This window comes from Castor canadensis, chromosome 17 (assembly GCF_047511655.1).
Source record: "Castor canadensis chromosome 17, mCasCan1.hap1v2, whole genome shotgun sequence".
NCBI classification, from domain to species: domain Eukaryota; kingdom Metazoa; phylum Chordata; class Mammalia; order Rodentia; family Castoridae; genus Castor; species Castor canadensis.
Genome location: NC_133402.1, coordinates 47411837 through 47426008, shown reverse-complemented (window position 1 = coordinate 47426008; position 14172 = coordinate 47411837).

Here is a 14172-nt window from a genome sequence, read left to right as displayed (position 1 = left end):
GAAAAACCTATATAAAAAAAAAGGGGACTGGTGTTGTAATTCATCATCATCATCATCATCATCATCATCATCATCATAATAAAAGCTGGTTGATACCCACATCTAGGTAGGGAGTCTGAGACCTGGGCTGGGAATGTAGCTCAGTGGTAGAGCACTTGCCTAGCATGCACAAGGCCCTGGGTTTGACCACCAGCACCACAAAAAACCCCAAAAACAAACAAGGAAGAAGAGGAGGAGGAGGAGGAGAAGGGAAGGGAAGGGAAGGGAAGGGAAGAAAAAAAAGAAAAGAAAGAAAAAAGAAAACTGAGACCTCAAAAGTTCTGACCTCCCAGTACTAGGTACCCAGAGGCTCCCAGCTAGAAGAGGTATAGAGCCCCTCACTGTACCCCAGCCCTTGTCCTAATCCCTGCAGCTCCACAGCCACCCCTTATCTGACTCCTTGCCCACTGGAATGTGGGCTCCTGGTGCAAAGCCATCCAGGAAGCCCTCTCTGTCTGCCTCCTAGGCTCAGGGTCTGCTGATACACAGAGGCAGGAGACCGTGGACAGGACCATCCTCCTCTGTGGGTCTGTAGAATGAGCTGTGGCAGACCAGGGCGGGATAATGAGGATGAAGATATGGACAGACAAGGAAAAAGAAGCCACGCAAGATCCTGGAAACTTCAACCCAGGGTCCCCAGGGCCCAGTGACCCTGCTGGAGGCTGCCGTTCTGCCTGAGCCCAGCCTGAGCTGGTTTGTGTCTGAAGCCCAGGCTGGGCCTGATGAGGTGTAATGATTCACATGGCAGTGCCACTCAGCACTTTCCAGCCATAGCCTCCAATAGCCAGTACGGGACGAGGCTGGCCTCAAACCACCCTTCTGCCGCTGGGGCATGTTTCTAGGACCCCCATCTCCAGAAGCCGCCTCTCCCTTGGCCTTCCAGGCTCCTGGGAAAAGTTCCACACTTTGCAATTTCCAGTGTACTTTGTTTTGCTTTATTTGAGACAGGGTCTCACTTTGTAACCCAAGGTGGCCTCAATCTCCATTCTCCTATCTCAGGCTCCTAAGTGCTGAGATTACAGGTGTGTACCACCAGTCTGGCTTTCCAATGCACATTTTGGTTCATAAACTAGAAAAGGAGGCAGGGAGCTTGTTAATATCTAGCCTCCATGTTGGAGAAACTAATGTCCAGAAGGAAAAATGAATTGGCCAGAGCACATGGTAAGACCATGACAAACAGCATTTATGGGGTTCCTACCCCTGGTGCTGAGCTACTCCAAAGTGTGCCACTCAAGGCCTATTCTAGGAAGCAATGGCTTTTTTGTGGCCAGGGTCAGAAGGGCCCAGTTCCGTTGGACAGGTACATGGGCCGTGTGCCCAAAGGAGGAAGGACTCCCCTGCCGTCTGTCAAGTTTCCTTGCCACACCGACCCTCCACTTTAGAGTATCTCCCTCCCCTTGAGTTCACACACCCCTGCCATGCTTTTCCCACAATTCTCTACTCACTGGCCAAGGGGCAGGCGGCTGGGGACTGTTCTGCCCTGACCTGTGGGGCCTCAAGCCAGATGTCTTCTTGCTCCAGGCCTCAATTACCCATCTGCCATCAACAGATGGGCAGTTTAAGGCTTGAACAGGGCTCCATGAAATGCCCAAGCACTGTTCTTGGGTACAGGCAGCACTTTGAATCTGAGGGCTTCTTTACCCTCTAGCCTTGAGGCCGCCTGCCAGGCCAGCCTGTGCTCCTCCAGTGGGCCCCAGCCTAACTTTCTAAAGGGTGAGTCCGGCCCTCAGCCCAGGGACAGGAAGTCGTATTTTGGTCCTGGGTCCTGGGGAAAGAGGCAAGGGGAGAATGGCAGCTCAGACCCAGCCATGTTTACTCGGGCTGGGCCCCCTCAGAGCTCAACAGGCTCCCATTCATCGGGAGCCCCATAAACCCTTTGGGGCTCCCTGAGGTTCACAGTGCCTGGATGCCAAGCCTGGCTGCTGCCCCCAGATCCGCTGGGGACCATGGGTAGCAGGTAGGGCATGAGTGAGGCAGGACTGGGGATGATGGGTGGAGGTCCAGACACCTCTGCTTTTACATTTTTGCATTGGAGTAATGGTTCCGACCAACAGTCCATTGAGAAGCAGTTGGGAAGATCCAGGGAGGTGATGGAGGATGAAATGTTCCTGGCCAAGGCCTTCCGAACTGCTTTAGATCTGGCCTCTGAAGACAGAGCTGTGTCCCCTCAGACTAGACTCCTGACAGCATAGCCTCAACATGCATGACCTTCAAGGCAAGCTTGAGGCTGTAATGTCCCTGACACTGACTTCCTTGCTGAGACCCCACTGGGGAGTCCCTCGTATTCCCTGGCCCTGTCTTTCTCATTTGTTCAGTAGGAGACCCTTTTTTTTTTTTTTTGCAGTACTGGGGTTTGAACTCAGGGCCTATACCTTGAACCACTCCACCAGCCCTTTTTTTGTGTATGTTTGATGGGTTTTTTCAAGATAGGGTCTTGTGAACTATTTGCCTGGGCTGGCTTCAAACCAGGATCCTCCTGATCTCTGCCTCCTGAGTAGCTAGGATTATAGATAGCTACCAGCGCCCAGCAGGAGACCCTTTCAAAGCAGTAAAGGTGGGATTAGCTAGGTAATTGAGGGATGAAGCCTAGAGTCTGTTTACCACTCCATCCCACCCCCACCCCCACCCCCTGCCCCCTCCCCGGGTTGGGCACCTTCACAGTATCTTCAGTCTTCCAATTACACTTTCTTTGGATGTGTTACGGTCCCTTTGAATGGAGGGGAAACAGCAGCGGCATTTGATAGAAAGAACTGTGCCTTGGGGGTCTGAACCCTGTCCAGCTCTTCCATAACCTTGAAATAACCCCTCCCTACCCTGGTCTTCAAGTGCCCCAGCTGACTGAGCTTCCCTGCATGGCTGGGGAGTAGAAGAAAGCTTCTACCCACATCCCATCTTAGTAGTGCCCCCACATGCCCCCAGCAACCTGGTCAGGCACTGGGGACCCTAGTAGGAGATAGAAGGGGGTCTCGCTTCCCAGACGCCTTCCGGGTGGGGTGTGACTTTCCGCTCCAGTGCTTGTAAAATGCTCAGAAGCCTGGTGGGTCCCTAGAGTGCTGGGGGGGGGGGGTCTGTGCCTTGGAATACCCCCCTCCCAGGCGTGTTTGACACGTGTTTCCGCCTCTCCCGGCATGGGTTCCCGCAGCTGCTATTTATAACCTTTAAGAGCTCCTGCCGACTGCAAAGTTTTCTTAAACTCAAAATATCACCAAGGCCCCGGGCGCACGTTCCAGAGGCCACTGGGCCCTGTGGTTTGTAGGGAGGAGGGGCCAGGAAGGAGGAGGTGGTGGGGAGGGGGTTAGCTCAGACACTGGGTCCTTGGAGGGGAGAGGGCTGTGGCAGGGAGACGTTGAGTGGCGAACCCTAGTCTTGACACTCTGGCCCTGTTTAGCTTGAGAGACCCCCTATGTGGGTGGTCCTAGGTCATGCTCTCTTTGGGCCTCAGTTTCCTCTCATCCTGAATTCCTCAGTGAACACAGCTGGGACAAGGTGCACACTGGGAGCATCTCTGGAGCCAAAATCAGAGCTGCATGTAGCAGCTGGCCCAGAGGTGCCCACCATGGACATTGACTGAACTGACCAGAGAGAGGAAGCACTTTGGGAAAGTTTATAAAACTGTGCGTGACAGCAATGTCCAGAGAGGGCAAGGGCATGCCAGAGGTCACCCTGTTCATACAGACAGTGTTCCCAGGCATCTGGTAACCCTTTTGCCTTCTGAGGTTTCCGTTAGCTGTGAAAAGGGCTAAAGGGCCCTTCCTGGGGACAAGTAGGTCATTATGTTGTATGGGATTCCAGGGGTGACAGGGGAGTAGCTATGCATAGCTCAGATACCTCCCTGAAGCTGGAGGGGACATTGACAATCATTGGTCAGGCTCAACTAGGACAGGATGCTGCCCAAAGTCACATACCTGGCTCCTGCCTGCCCTGACCTCTTTATCCCTAGGGTCCTTCTGCCTCCCTAAGACTGGATGAAAGCCCATTTTCCCCTCAGTCATGTACTTCTTGGGGAGGCCATTGGCCTAGGCCTTCCCAGTCCTACTGCAATCCTTTCCTTCCCTGTCTTCCTGAGTGGGGGTAGGAGACACAAAGGCAGGGGCATTGGAACACTGACCTCTGGGTCATCCAGTATATTCTGTCCCCATGGGCAATACTCTCATCCTGCACAACTGGCTCTGAAAGCCATTTCCAGCCCAATGAACAGAGCCGGATTCAAGATGACTCCACATCAATCTTCTAGCTCAAACATAGTAGCCACAGAGGCCCCTTAGAGGAAGAGTGGGACCATGACGGATGACCCACTGCAGAAGAGAGGTAGGGGACAAGGCAATGCATTCTGAAAGCTCAACTGTCTCCTGTGGCTCATTGTGGTCCCATGAAGTCCCCTGGATCAGGGCGCTCATTCCCCAAACACTTGTAAACTTTCTGTGTCCTGGGCTGGGCTCAGAGACTCCAGGTTCCAAGAATGAGGCAGACATGGAGTTGCTGCCCTGCGTTCCCATTCTCTAAACTTTCCATGAGCCCTGGGCCTCTGTCCCTGCTTTGATCACTGTCTCACTTGCTTTTCCCTTCTCTGCCTGGGGTTTCTTGAATGCTCTTCAGATGTTCCCTCCTCTCGGAAGCTTTCCTAGGTCTGTAGCCCTCAACCCCCAGCAGTGAGATCTACAACTCCTGATCCTTAGCTAGGGAATTTATTCATTTTGTGGTGTTGGGGATTGAACCCAGGAGGTAAGCACACTCTACCACTCCTGGCCAGGGAATTTAGCACTTGGGATGATGTGTGGCTGTTTCTGTTCTAAGAGTCTGGGAGCTTGTGGAGCAGGGTCATCCCTGTGGCCCTTCTGAGAGTCCTCCATCTCCAGGAAGGGCACATGTATTGGTTGGAGCTTTGAACTCCGAAAACCCTGCACTCCTTACCTCTCATCTTTTAGTTGCTCTGGTGAGGGCCCTCCTCCTCCGAGCCTCAGTTTCCCCATGAGGAGAGAGCAGATCCAAGGATCTCAGGACTCTCCCCAGGCCTTTGGACTAGTCCCTGACGTAGAAAGTTCTCCTCCAGGATTCCCATGGGACTGGCTCTACCTGATGACATGTTCTTAGAAAATCAGGAAGAACCCCAGGTCAAGTTAGACTCATTCTAACTCAACCCTTAGATGGAAGACCAAGGCCTGGGAGCCCCTGGGGTTGGTAGAAGGACCCCTCCTAGTTCTTCAGCACAGACTAGGCAGCCAACTGTCCCTGCAGCTGCTGCTCTGTAGGGAGACTGGCAGGTCTTCTCTCTGGATCCCAAGGTCAGGCAAGGGGGACCTGGAAGTACCAGAGGCCCCTGACAGACACAATGATTCCTCCTTGTTTTCCTGAACTTCTTGTACAGTGATTCTGGCTAGGAGGGAGCCATGAGCATACTAGCTGAGGGGTGGGCTGGGGAACAGGTCTTGGCCATTCCCTGCTATACCCACCATAAGGCTCTCCTGCTTATCCCCTCAGTCCAGACTCCTGAAGGCAGGCCTCACTGTTCCCCAGGCTCTATCAACTTATCTGCAGCCTGGGAGGAACCCTTTGTTTATGTAGAATCCACACCCATTGTCCCTCTGTTGACAGGGCACTAAACTACAGCCCAGCCCCTCATTGAGAGCTGAGCAGGGGGCAAAGTTCAGGTCAGTGGGGAAGATTCAGGTCCAAGAATGCATGCGTCAATGGCATATCTGATAAACCACCCCAGTCCCCCAAGCATGAACACTGAGTACTCCAGAGGGGAAGGGGCTGTAAGAGTTAGTAGTGGGCTCCTGTCCCTAGCTGGCTTTGATCCTAGGCCCACATCCTAATCTATTTTGGATGTGGAGATTATGTTCCAGTGGCTTCTAACATTGTGACTGTCATCCTCAAACAGTTTATCCGTCCATCCAACCCAGCTTTCCACTGAGAACCCCTGACCTCAGTCCTGGCTCCTGGACTTCATGGGGCTCCCTGGAGCAGGGGGGTTCAAACCTTGGCACCATGGAGAGCTGGGTGCCTGACATCACTCCCTTCCATCTACCCACACTTTGGGGTTCATGGACTGTTATGAGGAGTCACTCCGCATTCCTGGGTATCTGTGAGTCTCTGAATCTGCTGTGGGCTCCCTACAGCCTCAAGGCTGGTCTGAAGGAAACTTGCCTGCCCCCAGCCATCTGCCTTTCCCTTTTGCCTTCCCTCTGCTTGCCCTGGGGTCCAAGATATGGGAAAGGAATGGGCCGGGAGCCTTCCAAAGAGTCCTTTCCCACGAGAGCCGAGCTCTGACCCCATCCTTATCTGGCCTGGATGTTCCAAGAACAACACAGATGCAGAGGCTCGCAAGCCCCGAACCCAGGGATGCTGACCTCCCCAGCCCAGCTGTTCTGCTTGGGCCTCTGTTTCCCCTTCTGTGAACAGGGTGGGGGTGGGGTGGCCTTCCAGAATGTATGGCAAGAGGCAGTGGAAAGTCCTCAAACACCTGCACACACACGTTCACACATGCCGAGGCTGAGCCAGATAGTGGATCCAATTCAGTGTGCCAAGCAGGGCACCCTGGTTTCTATTGCCTTCAGCCTTGTAACTCATTCTGTGTTGTGTCCAGCCAGAGTTCTTTCTGTACTTGTGAGTTCAAGTGCAGAGCATTAGGTGTGTGTGTGTGTGTGTGTGTGTATGTGTGTGTGTATGAGTGTGGATGTGTGTGTAAAGGCATATAAGCATGTATATACATGCATGCAAAAGTGTGTGTGTGCATGGGTCAGTGAACATACTTGCTAAGGCCTCTATCTAACATGAGGATATGTGTGCAAAGGTGTGTGCCAGCTCTTGGCACAAGCACCTGTGGGCCAGGGTTCCTGAGGATGGTGTACACAAAAACACTTCATCATGACTCCAGTTGGCCCCAGTGCTGGTAGAAAGCGACCAGAGAAGGTCACCCCAGGAAGGATGAGACTAGAGACACGTGTACACACAGCCTCTGAGCTCAGTTCCCAGCCAGTAAGAGGCAAATTCATTTGGGCAAAGGTGGAGTGGGGAGTGTCCAGGAGCCCCTGGGTATCTCCAGACACACACAGGTAGATTAGCCAGATTAGGGATCGTGTGTGTGTGTGTGTGTGTGTGTGTGTGTGTGTGTGTGCGCGCTTCAGATATAACCACACCAGATGGGTGAGGGTATATATTATAAATACCCACACAGGCAGGTACCGGAATCCACCTTAACTATTCCTGGCCGGGTGCTTGGGCCATTTTTAAAGCATCCTGAGCCACAGAGGATTTTTGTGTTGCCACTAGAGGCAAGGCCACAGCTGGTGTTGGGTGGAGCAAAGTGGGGACAGCTCTGGTTCTGGTGGGGCCACCACAGCTAGGAGGGGCATACAAGGGGACCGGAGGCCCTCCCAACCCACATTGCCCTTTCTGTTGGCATCACCACTGTTGTCCTCCTGTCACCCTCTTGACTTCACTTCCATCACTGCCATCCTTGTCCTCTGCTCTGCCTTCTTCTTTACCACTGTCCCCTCTGTCACAGCTGTGCATGCTCACCCTGCCCACCGTCTTTTCCTGTACCCTGGCTGGTACCTACTCCTTGCCCACTTGGCTGCTTGAGGGTGAGAGGTGGAATGAATTTGCCTCATGTGAGCTGGGAACTGAGCTTAGAAGTGACATCCTCTGTGTGTGTGAGCGCATGTGTCCCTAGATTCATCCTTCCCTCGGGTGATCTTTGTCCCTGGCCCACCTCAGCAACCCTTGCCACCTTGTTTCTAAATCTGCCCCTGTCTCTCCCTGCCTCTCTCTGTCCTCCTGTCTCTCTGTCCTCCTGTCTCTGCCTCTTTCTCTGCCATAATCCAGGGTCTGGTGTCTAGTTTCTCCATGATGGCTCTGGGGAGCTGGTTCCTCCTCCAGGCCAGTGTGAACTGTTTGCCTGAGACAGTCGGTCCATCCAGTCAAACAACCACTCAATTCAGACTCCTCGTCTGACTGACGGGTTTTTTTTTCCTCTGCTAAATTTACTTGCATTTTGGACTGAATTGGCCATTCAACAGAGGTTGTGTCCACATGGCCCCACCCCACCCATGCCAACAGATGAACAGGCTCACAGACAGACATGCACACAGAGCCAGGAGCACCCAGACCTACGCGTGATCACACCCTGGTGCCCACGGTGACCCATGTCAGCACACAAGACTGCATGATCCCACACAATCACACATGTGGCCCCACCCTTATGAGGATGGTCACACAAACCACACATACCATGCAATCACTCACACATTCACACTCTGTGAGGCAGTGTATGTATATATTCAGACCTGTTCTGAGTGGGGAAACTGAGACAAGGAGCAGGAAGAGCATGGCCTATGGTCCAGAGGTGCACAGAGCCTCAGCCCAGCAGCCTGGGGCAGCCACAGCCCTCTCCTCTAAGACCAGTTTACACCCTACTCTCCCTTCTCCTCCCTCAGCCTGTCTAGGGAGCTTTCTGGTCATCTCAGGCCGCTACTGGGTCCCTGAAAACCTTAATAGCAGCTTCCAGATCCTGATCCTAAAAGGGGACTCTCTTTTTTTCTTCCAAGGACAATAAATATTTGCTCTTTGGGAGACTGCTGGTGGGAGAGTACAAGGTTTGGCCCAGTGGCAGGGAATGTCCAGGGCAGTGCAGGGAGGCCACAGGCCATAATGGGGGTGGGGCCAGGTCCCATCCAGAAGCTGAACCAACTGGTAGGGGTAGGGAGCTGGGGCTCAGAGTTACAGCTCCTTCCATTCCCTCAGCCCCCAACCCAGGCTATTTTCTTAGTGCTTTCACCAGCATGCTGCTACCTGTCCTCCATACCCTCCTACCCTAGGCCTCACCCTTCGGAACCCCTTTTCTGCTTCATTCCCCCCGACAGTCCCCTACTGCTTCTCACGTACTCAGAGTACATGGTCCCAGCTCGCATTCTGACTCTCTGGAGTAAATAAGGGGTTCTACTGAACCTACTTTCCATCTGGTCCCCCAGGCCAGGTCCCTGAAACAAACCATTTCCCTGAAGGCAGAGCTGTGCCTTTCTTCCATAATGGGCCAGGCCTGGTCCAATACAGCCCCATGCTGTCCCCCATGAAGCCCTAGGCCCTGGAGGCTCCTGCCTGCCCACCCCTCCTTCATGCTGAGTTGGGCTCCCAAATATAGCAGCATGGCCACAGCTGGCCAGGACACCACAGCCCCAAGCGTCAGTCCTGGGCCGGGATCAGAGGGCCAGTAGCTGATTATAGGTCCCTGGGCCAAACCCAGGCCTTGCCTGCCAGCCCGCTGAGCCCTGCCACCCCCACCCCCCAGAACCACAAGGTTGGAGCATCTGGTCCCTGTCAGCACAGTGGGCAGAGGGAGGGGCCTGAGAATTGTGTTGGCCTGAGGACAGAGTTGTCTGTGTGTGGTGTGGGGGCTGCGAAGATGGGTTGGGACTCAGGATCAGAAACTACCCTCTAAACCCTCCTTGCCCCCACCATTGCCCATTGTATAGGTAGGGAAACTGAGGCCAGAAGGAAGGAGGACCGGCCTGGGTCTTAAGAGTATGGACTTTTCTGCCTCCCCCTTAGGCACTCTTTCCCATCTTTCAAAGCCGGGGGCTGTGCCTCCAGGACACAGGCCACATCCTGTTGGTGGCAGAGCAGCCCTGCTGGGAAGTCCTCCTTGGAGTCAGACTTTCAGCCAAGGTTCCAGGGCCATGGGATGGCGCAGACATTCATTCATAATCCATCTCCTTCTCCTGGTCCTTCTGTCTGCTTTGTGACACCTCTAGCCAGAATTGCTGGGCAGCCTTCGCCCCCAACCGGGGTCACGAACCCCCATCAGTGCAACTGAGAAGTGACCCCAGTAGGGGTCTGTATTCATGACTACCCAGCCCATGGTGGTAAGTTCATGTCTCTGCGGACATACGCACATGCATGGTGGGCGAGCTGCAGCCTGTGGGCCTTCCTACACAGGACAGGATCCCCAGGACCTGCTACACAGGAACATCTGACCTACTTCTAAGGCCCTGGGTCTGGCCCAGGCCGCATTCTCGACTCCTCTGACTCCTCCGGGAAGTGTGGGCCTGTGTCCCAGCCCAGAGGCTGGACGCCAGAAGGGGCGGGACTGGGCGGGCCAGAATGCCTGCCTGCGGCTGGGGGACAAAAGCACGTGGAGAGCTTTACTCTTCTTTCCTGACTATGGCTCTTCGGCCCAGGGGATAGCCATCCCCCTTCCCCAGTGTGGCCATCCTACCCTGAGCTCCCCAAGTTGGCTCCGATGGGACAAGAGACATTCACTGTAACTTTTGAGTGCTACCAGAGAGGTCTGCCAAGCACCCACCACTGCTGTTTGCCAAGAGCTGACCCTGCCCCTCTCCACTCTGGGTAGCATCTGCAAAGCCATCAGCCCTGTCCTGAGATCTGGGGTCTGGGTTGAAGGTCTGTGTTTGGCATCCTGCATTTTGGAGTTTTAGGTTCAAGGTTTAAGTGCCAAGACCTGGGTCTGGGTCCTCAGTGTGGAGTTTAGTTTTGGATTCTGGGTTCTGAGTTTTGGGTTCAGGTTGTGAGTCCTGAGTCTGGGCTCTAAGTTTGGGGTTCCAGGTTTCAGGTTTGGGATCTGGGTTAGGATCCAGGGCTCTGGGCTTTGGGTTTGGGGACTGAAGGTCAGTTCCCATCCCTTCTACGCCCCCTACTGGCTGGTCATCATGGTCGCGTGTCTGCGCATACTATGTGGGTCCCACTTACCTCCAGAGGCTCTTGAGAGAGTGTCAGCCAGTGGATGGAGAGTAATGTGAGGAGCAGGCTTGAATAAGGGGGGCCAAGGAGGTGACTGGTGGACTTGGGGGCAACCACCAGATACATTTCTGTCCTGGAGGGCTCTGGCAGTCACCAAAGCTCCTGTCAGTCATCTGGCAACCCCCACTGCCTCTCACCCCACTCCAGGGAATGGCTTGGGAGAGGTTTTAATCCCCCTGTGAGAGGTGGGTAAACTGAGAAATTTGAGACCTTTGTTCATTCAACATTTATTGAGTGTCTACTGTGTACCAGGCTCTGGTACACAGTAAATATCTCAGGATATATAGCTGTGAAAGATCTAAAGTTCCTGCTGAATAAAACAAATAAAATAAATTTTAAAAAAGAAAAGAAAAAGGAAAGGGGGGTTGAAGTCAGGGCCTCATGCTTGCTAGGCAGGTGCTCTGCTGCTTGAACCACTCTACCAGCCTGTTTTGTGTTGGGTATTTTCCAGATAGGGTCTCTAAACTATTTGCCTGGTCTGGCTTCCAACCGTGATCCTCCTGATCTCTGCCTCCTGGGTAGCTAGGATTACAGGTGCGTCACCGTGCCTAGCTAAAAACAAAGTTCTTGCCGTGACTTCTGACACAGCAGGGAGGGCACACCTCGGAGATAAGATAACAAAGAAATAAGACCAGGGCTGGAGATCTAGCTCAGTGGTTGAATGTTTGCCTAGCATGCTGAGGCGCTGAGTTCGATCCCTAGTACCATAAAAACAAAACAAAACAAAACAACCCAAACAAACAAAAAGCAAAGAAACAAACCCAAGTTGGGGTGTGCAGAGATAAGGAGGAAGAGTAGGGAGACAGGGGAGAGGGAGCAGGGTGGTCTGAGGAGGAGGCTTCTCAAAGGAATTGACATCTCACTGAGACCAGTGGGTGTCAAGGAACAAGTGGTGGCTTCAGTCCCAGACAGGGGAACGAGGGGAAGAAAGAGCCTGTGCAAAGGCTTAGGGGGACTGGAAAGAACCCAGAAGGCCACTGTGGCTGGAGCTGTCCTGCCTCAATCCACAGGCCCTTCAGAAATCTGCCTCTACCCTCTGCATTCCTCTTGGCATGGGGCAGAGGGAGATAAGGTGGCTGCCCTGAGAGAGGCTCTGGAACATGGTGTGTGTGAGTCTGCATCTGACTGGGCCACAACCAATCTCTATATCAGAGCTGGGGGAGCCAGAGGGGAAGAAACCAGACCCTGGCCCTCTGACTCTTCAGGTCGCTCAGGCCCTGGCAAGATCTTGCCAGCTTATCTATCCTTCCTGAAGGGCATGAGGCTTAGGCTAGGAGAGAGAGGTGAGCACTGAGCCTTGGTGTGACCTGTCCTTGTTACCCACTATGGGACTACTGCCTGCCTATCTGCCCACTGACTTGCTCCAGACATTTGACAGCCAATCCTGCTGCTAGTGGAAAGGGTAGGCACTAGGAGGGCTCCTGAGCAGGTTTGAGGGTGTTCCTGCGGGTGAGCCCTGGGTACTTGTTCCAGGAGCCAGCAAAAGCAAGTTAAGAGTCAGAATTCAGCCAGGCGCCCGTGGCTCATGCCTGTAATTCTAGCTACTCAGGAGGCAGAGATCAGGAGGATCATGATTTGAAGCCAGCCCTAGCAAAGAGTTCACGAGACCCTATCTCGAAAAAACCCATCACAGAAATAGGCCTGGTAGAGTGGTTCGAGGTGTAGGTCCAATACCACAAAAAAAAAAAAAAAAAAGTCGGAATTCAGTCGAAAGTTCAGCCCCAGTCTCCATTTGAGCACTGGTGAGGGAGTGAGATTGGCTCTGTGCACCCTGTCCCCACTGCAAGACTACACCTGTCCAGTGTATGGGGGAAGGGACCAAGACACTTTCTCCCTCTCTCCACTCACATGCAAGGAAGATGGCGTTGTGAGGCTCTGGCTGGCTGCGTGAGCCTGCCCAGCTGGGCCACAGACCTGGACACCCAGGTCACTCATGTACCCCTTTTTGAGCCAATGTTGGGTAGTTTCCAAGGGATGGCACTTGTGTGAGGATGAAAGAAATGGGGCAGGGAGTCTGGGCGGCCCTGTGTATATGTCTCCTGGTTTTGCCCTGATAAACGAAGGGATTGAGTAGTGTCTTGTTGGCTGTGCCTGTGGGTGGCTGGGGCCACTGTGGGATGTGGGATGCCCAGAGTCAGCTGTCCTGAGGGTCAGCAGGCCTGGATGATGGGGCTGCCCAGAGGTCTCTTTCTGTGGGTCCCCTTCGGGCTGTTGTCTCCTTTTGTGGTATTTCTGGCTGTCTCTGAGGACCTTCCCCCCACCCCCCACCTCTTTCTTTCTCAATACTATTGCCAAACATCTGGAAGAAAAGTGAAAAACTTGTCCCCCACCCCAGCCCCGGATGTTGTCAGATTTCCAGATGTGGGGTGTTCTGCCCTCCAGATGAAGGGAGGAATGTGTTCCATCCGGGGGGAGGGGCCCAGCCCTGGACGGCTGTTCTTTTAATGTCAGGCTGAGTGACTGGATGAGAGGGACCTAGGCTCAGCAGGAAGACAGTGGGGACACCCCAGGTAGAGGCCTGGTGCATCCTCCTCTCAGGCTTGAGCTACACCGGTCCTCTCTACTCCTTGGAAATCCCTTGAGGCTTGGGGGTGGGAGCGGTGCCTCTGAAGTTTCTATCAAAGGCTTCAGGCACTTAAAAATAACCAGGAACACCCCCTTCCCACCCTCCAGGCACAGACATTGGGCAGGGAACAGAGCCCAATGTGCTAGCAAGATGTCCCCCACTCTGTGCCTTGTGCTGGAAGGCTCTCATGCCACCTCAGCCGCCTTCCCATCTCCCCCAAATGGTGGCCCCACCAGACTGTGCTGTCACTGCCATCTGTGGAGGGCTGGACACCAAGGAGTAGCTCCAGGGCTAGGCACTCTAGGCAAGCCCTGGGGTGCAGGAGGTGGGCACTAGGAATGGGCATTGTGGGTAGGAACTTGGGTGAGTGAGCAAAACCTCCCCAGCACCTTGGGTCCCGCAGAAAGGCAGACCGTCTTGGGGCCCCCACCAAAAGTGAGCAGAGGGAAATGTGGGGAGATGGAAACTGCACCAGGTACTTTAGAAAGAGGGGCAGTGGGGCTGAGCCTCACCTGTGTCAAACACAAGAGGGCCAGGGCATTTGGGAGGAGGGTACAGTGGGTACTGTGGTCTAGAGCCAGGCCCTGGGGTGTGCAGGGAAGGTGGGGGGCTGGGAGCTGCAGGGAGAGCCAGTAGGAAGCCAGGAAATGAAACCTGAGACATTGGCCTCAGGGTCAGGCAGCTGGCCAGGGGGCTGTTGAAGTGGCCTGGATGACAGTCCCCATTCCACTGGTGCTTGTAGGGTTTCTAAAGACCCTTGGATGCAGCTGCCTACCATGGTCAGACACTCACTCATAGGCACATATAAA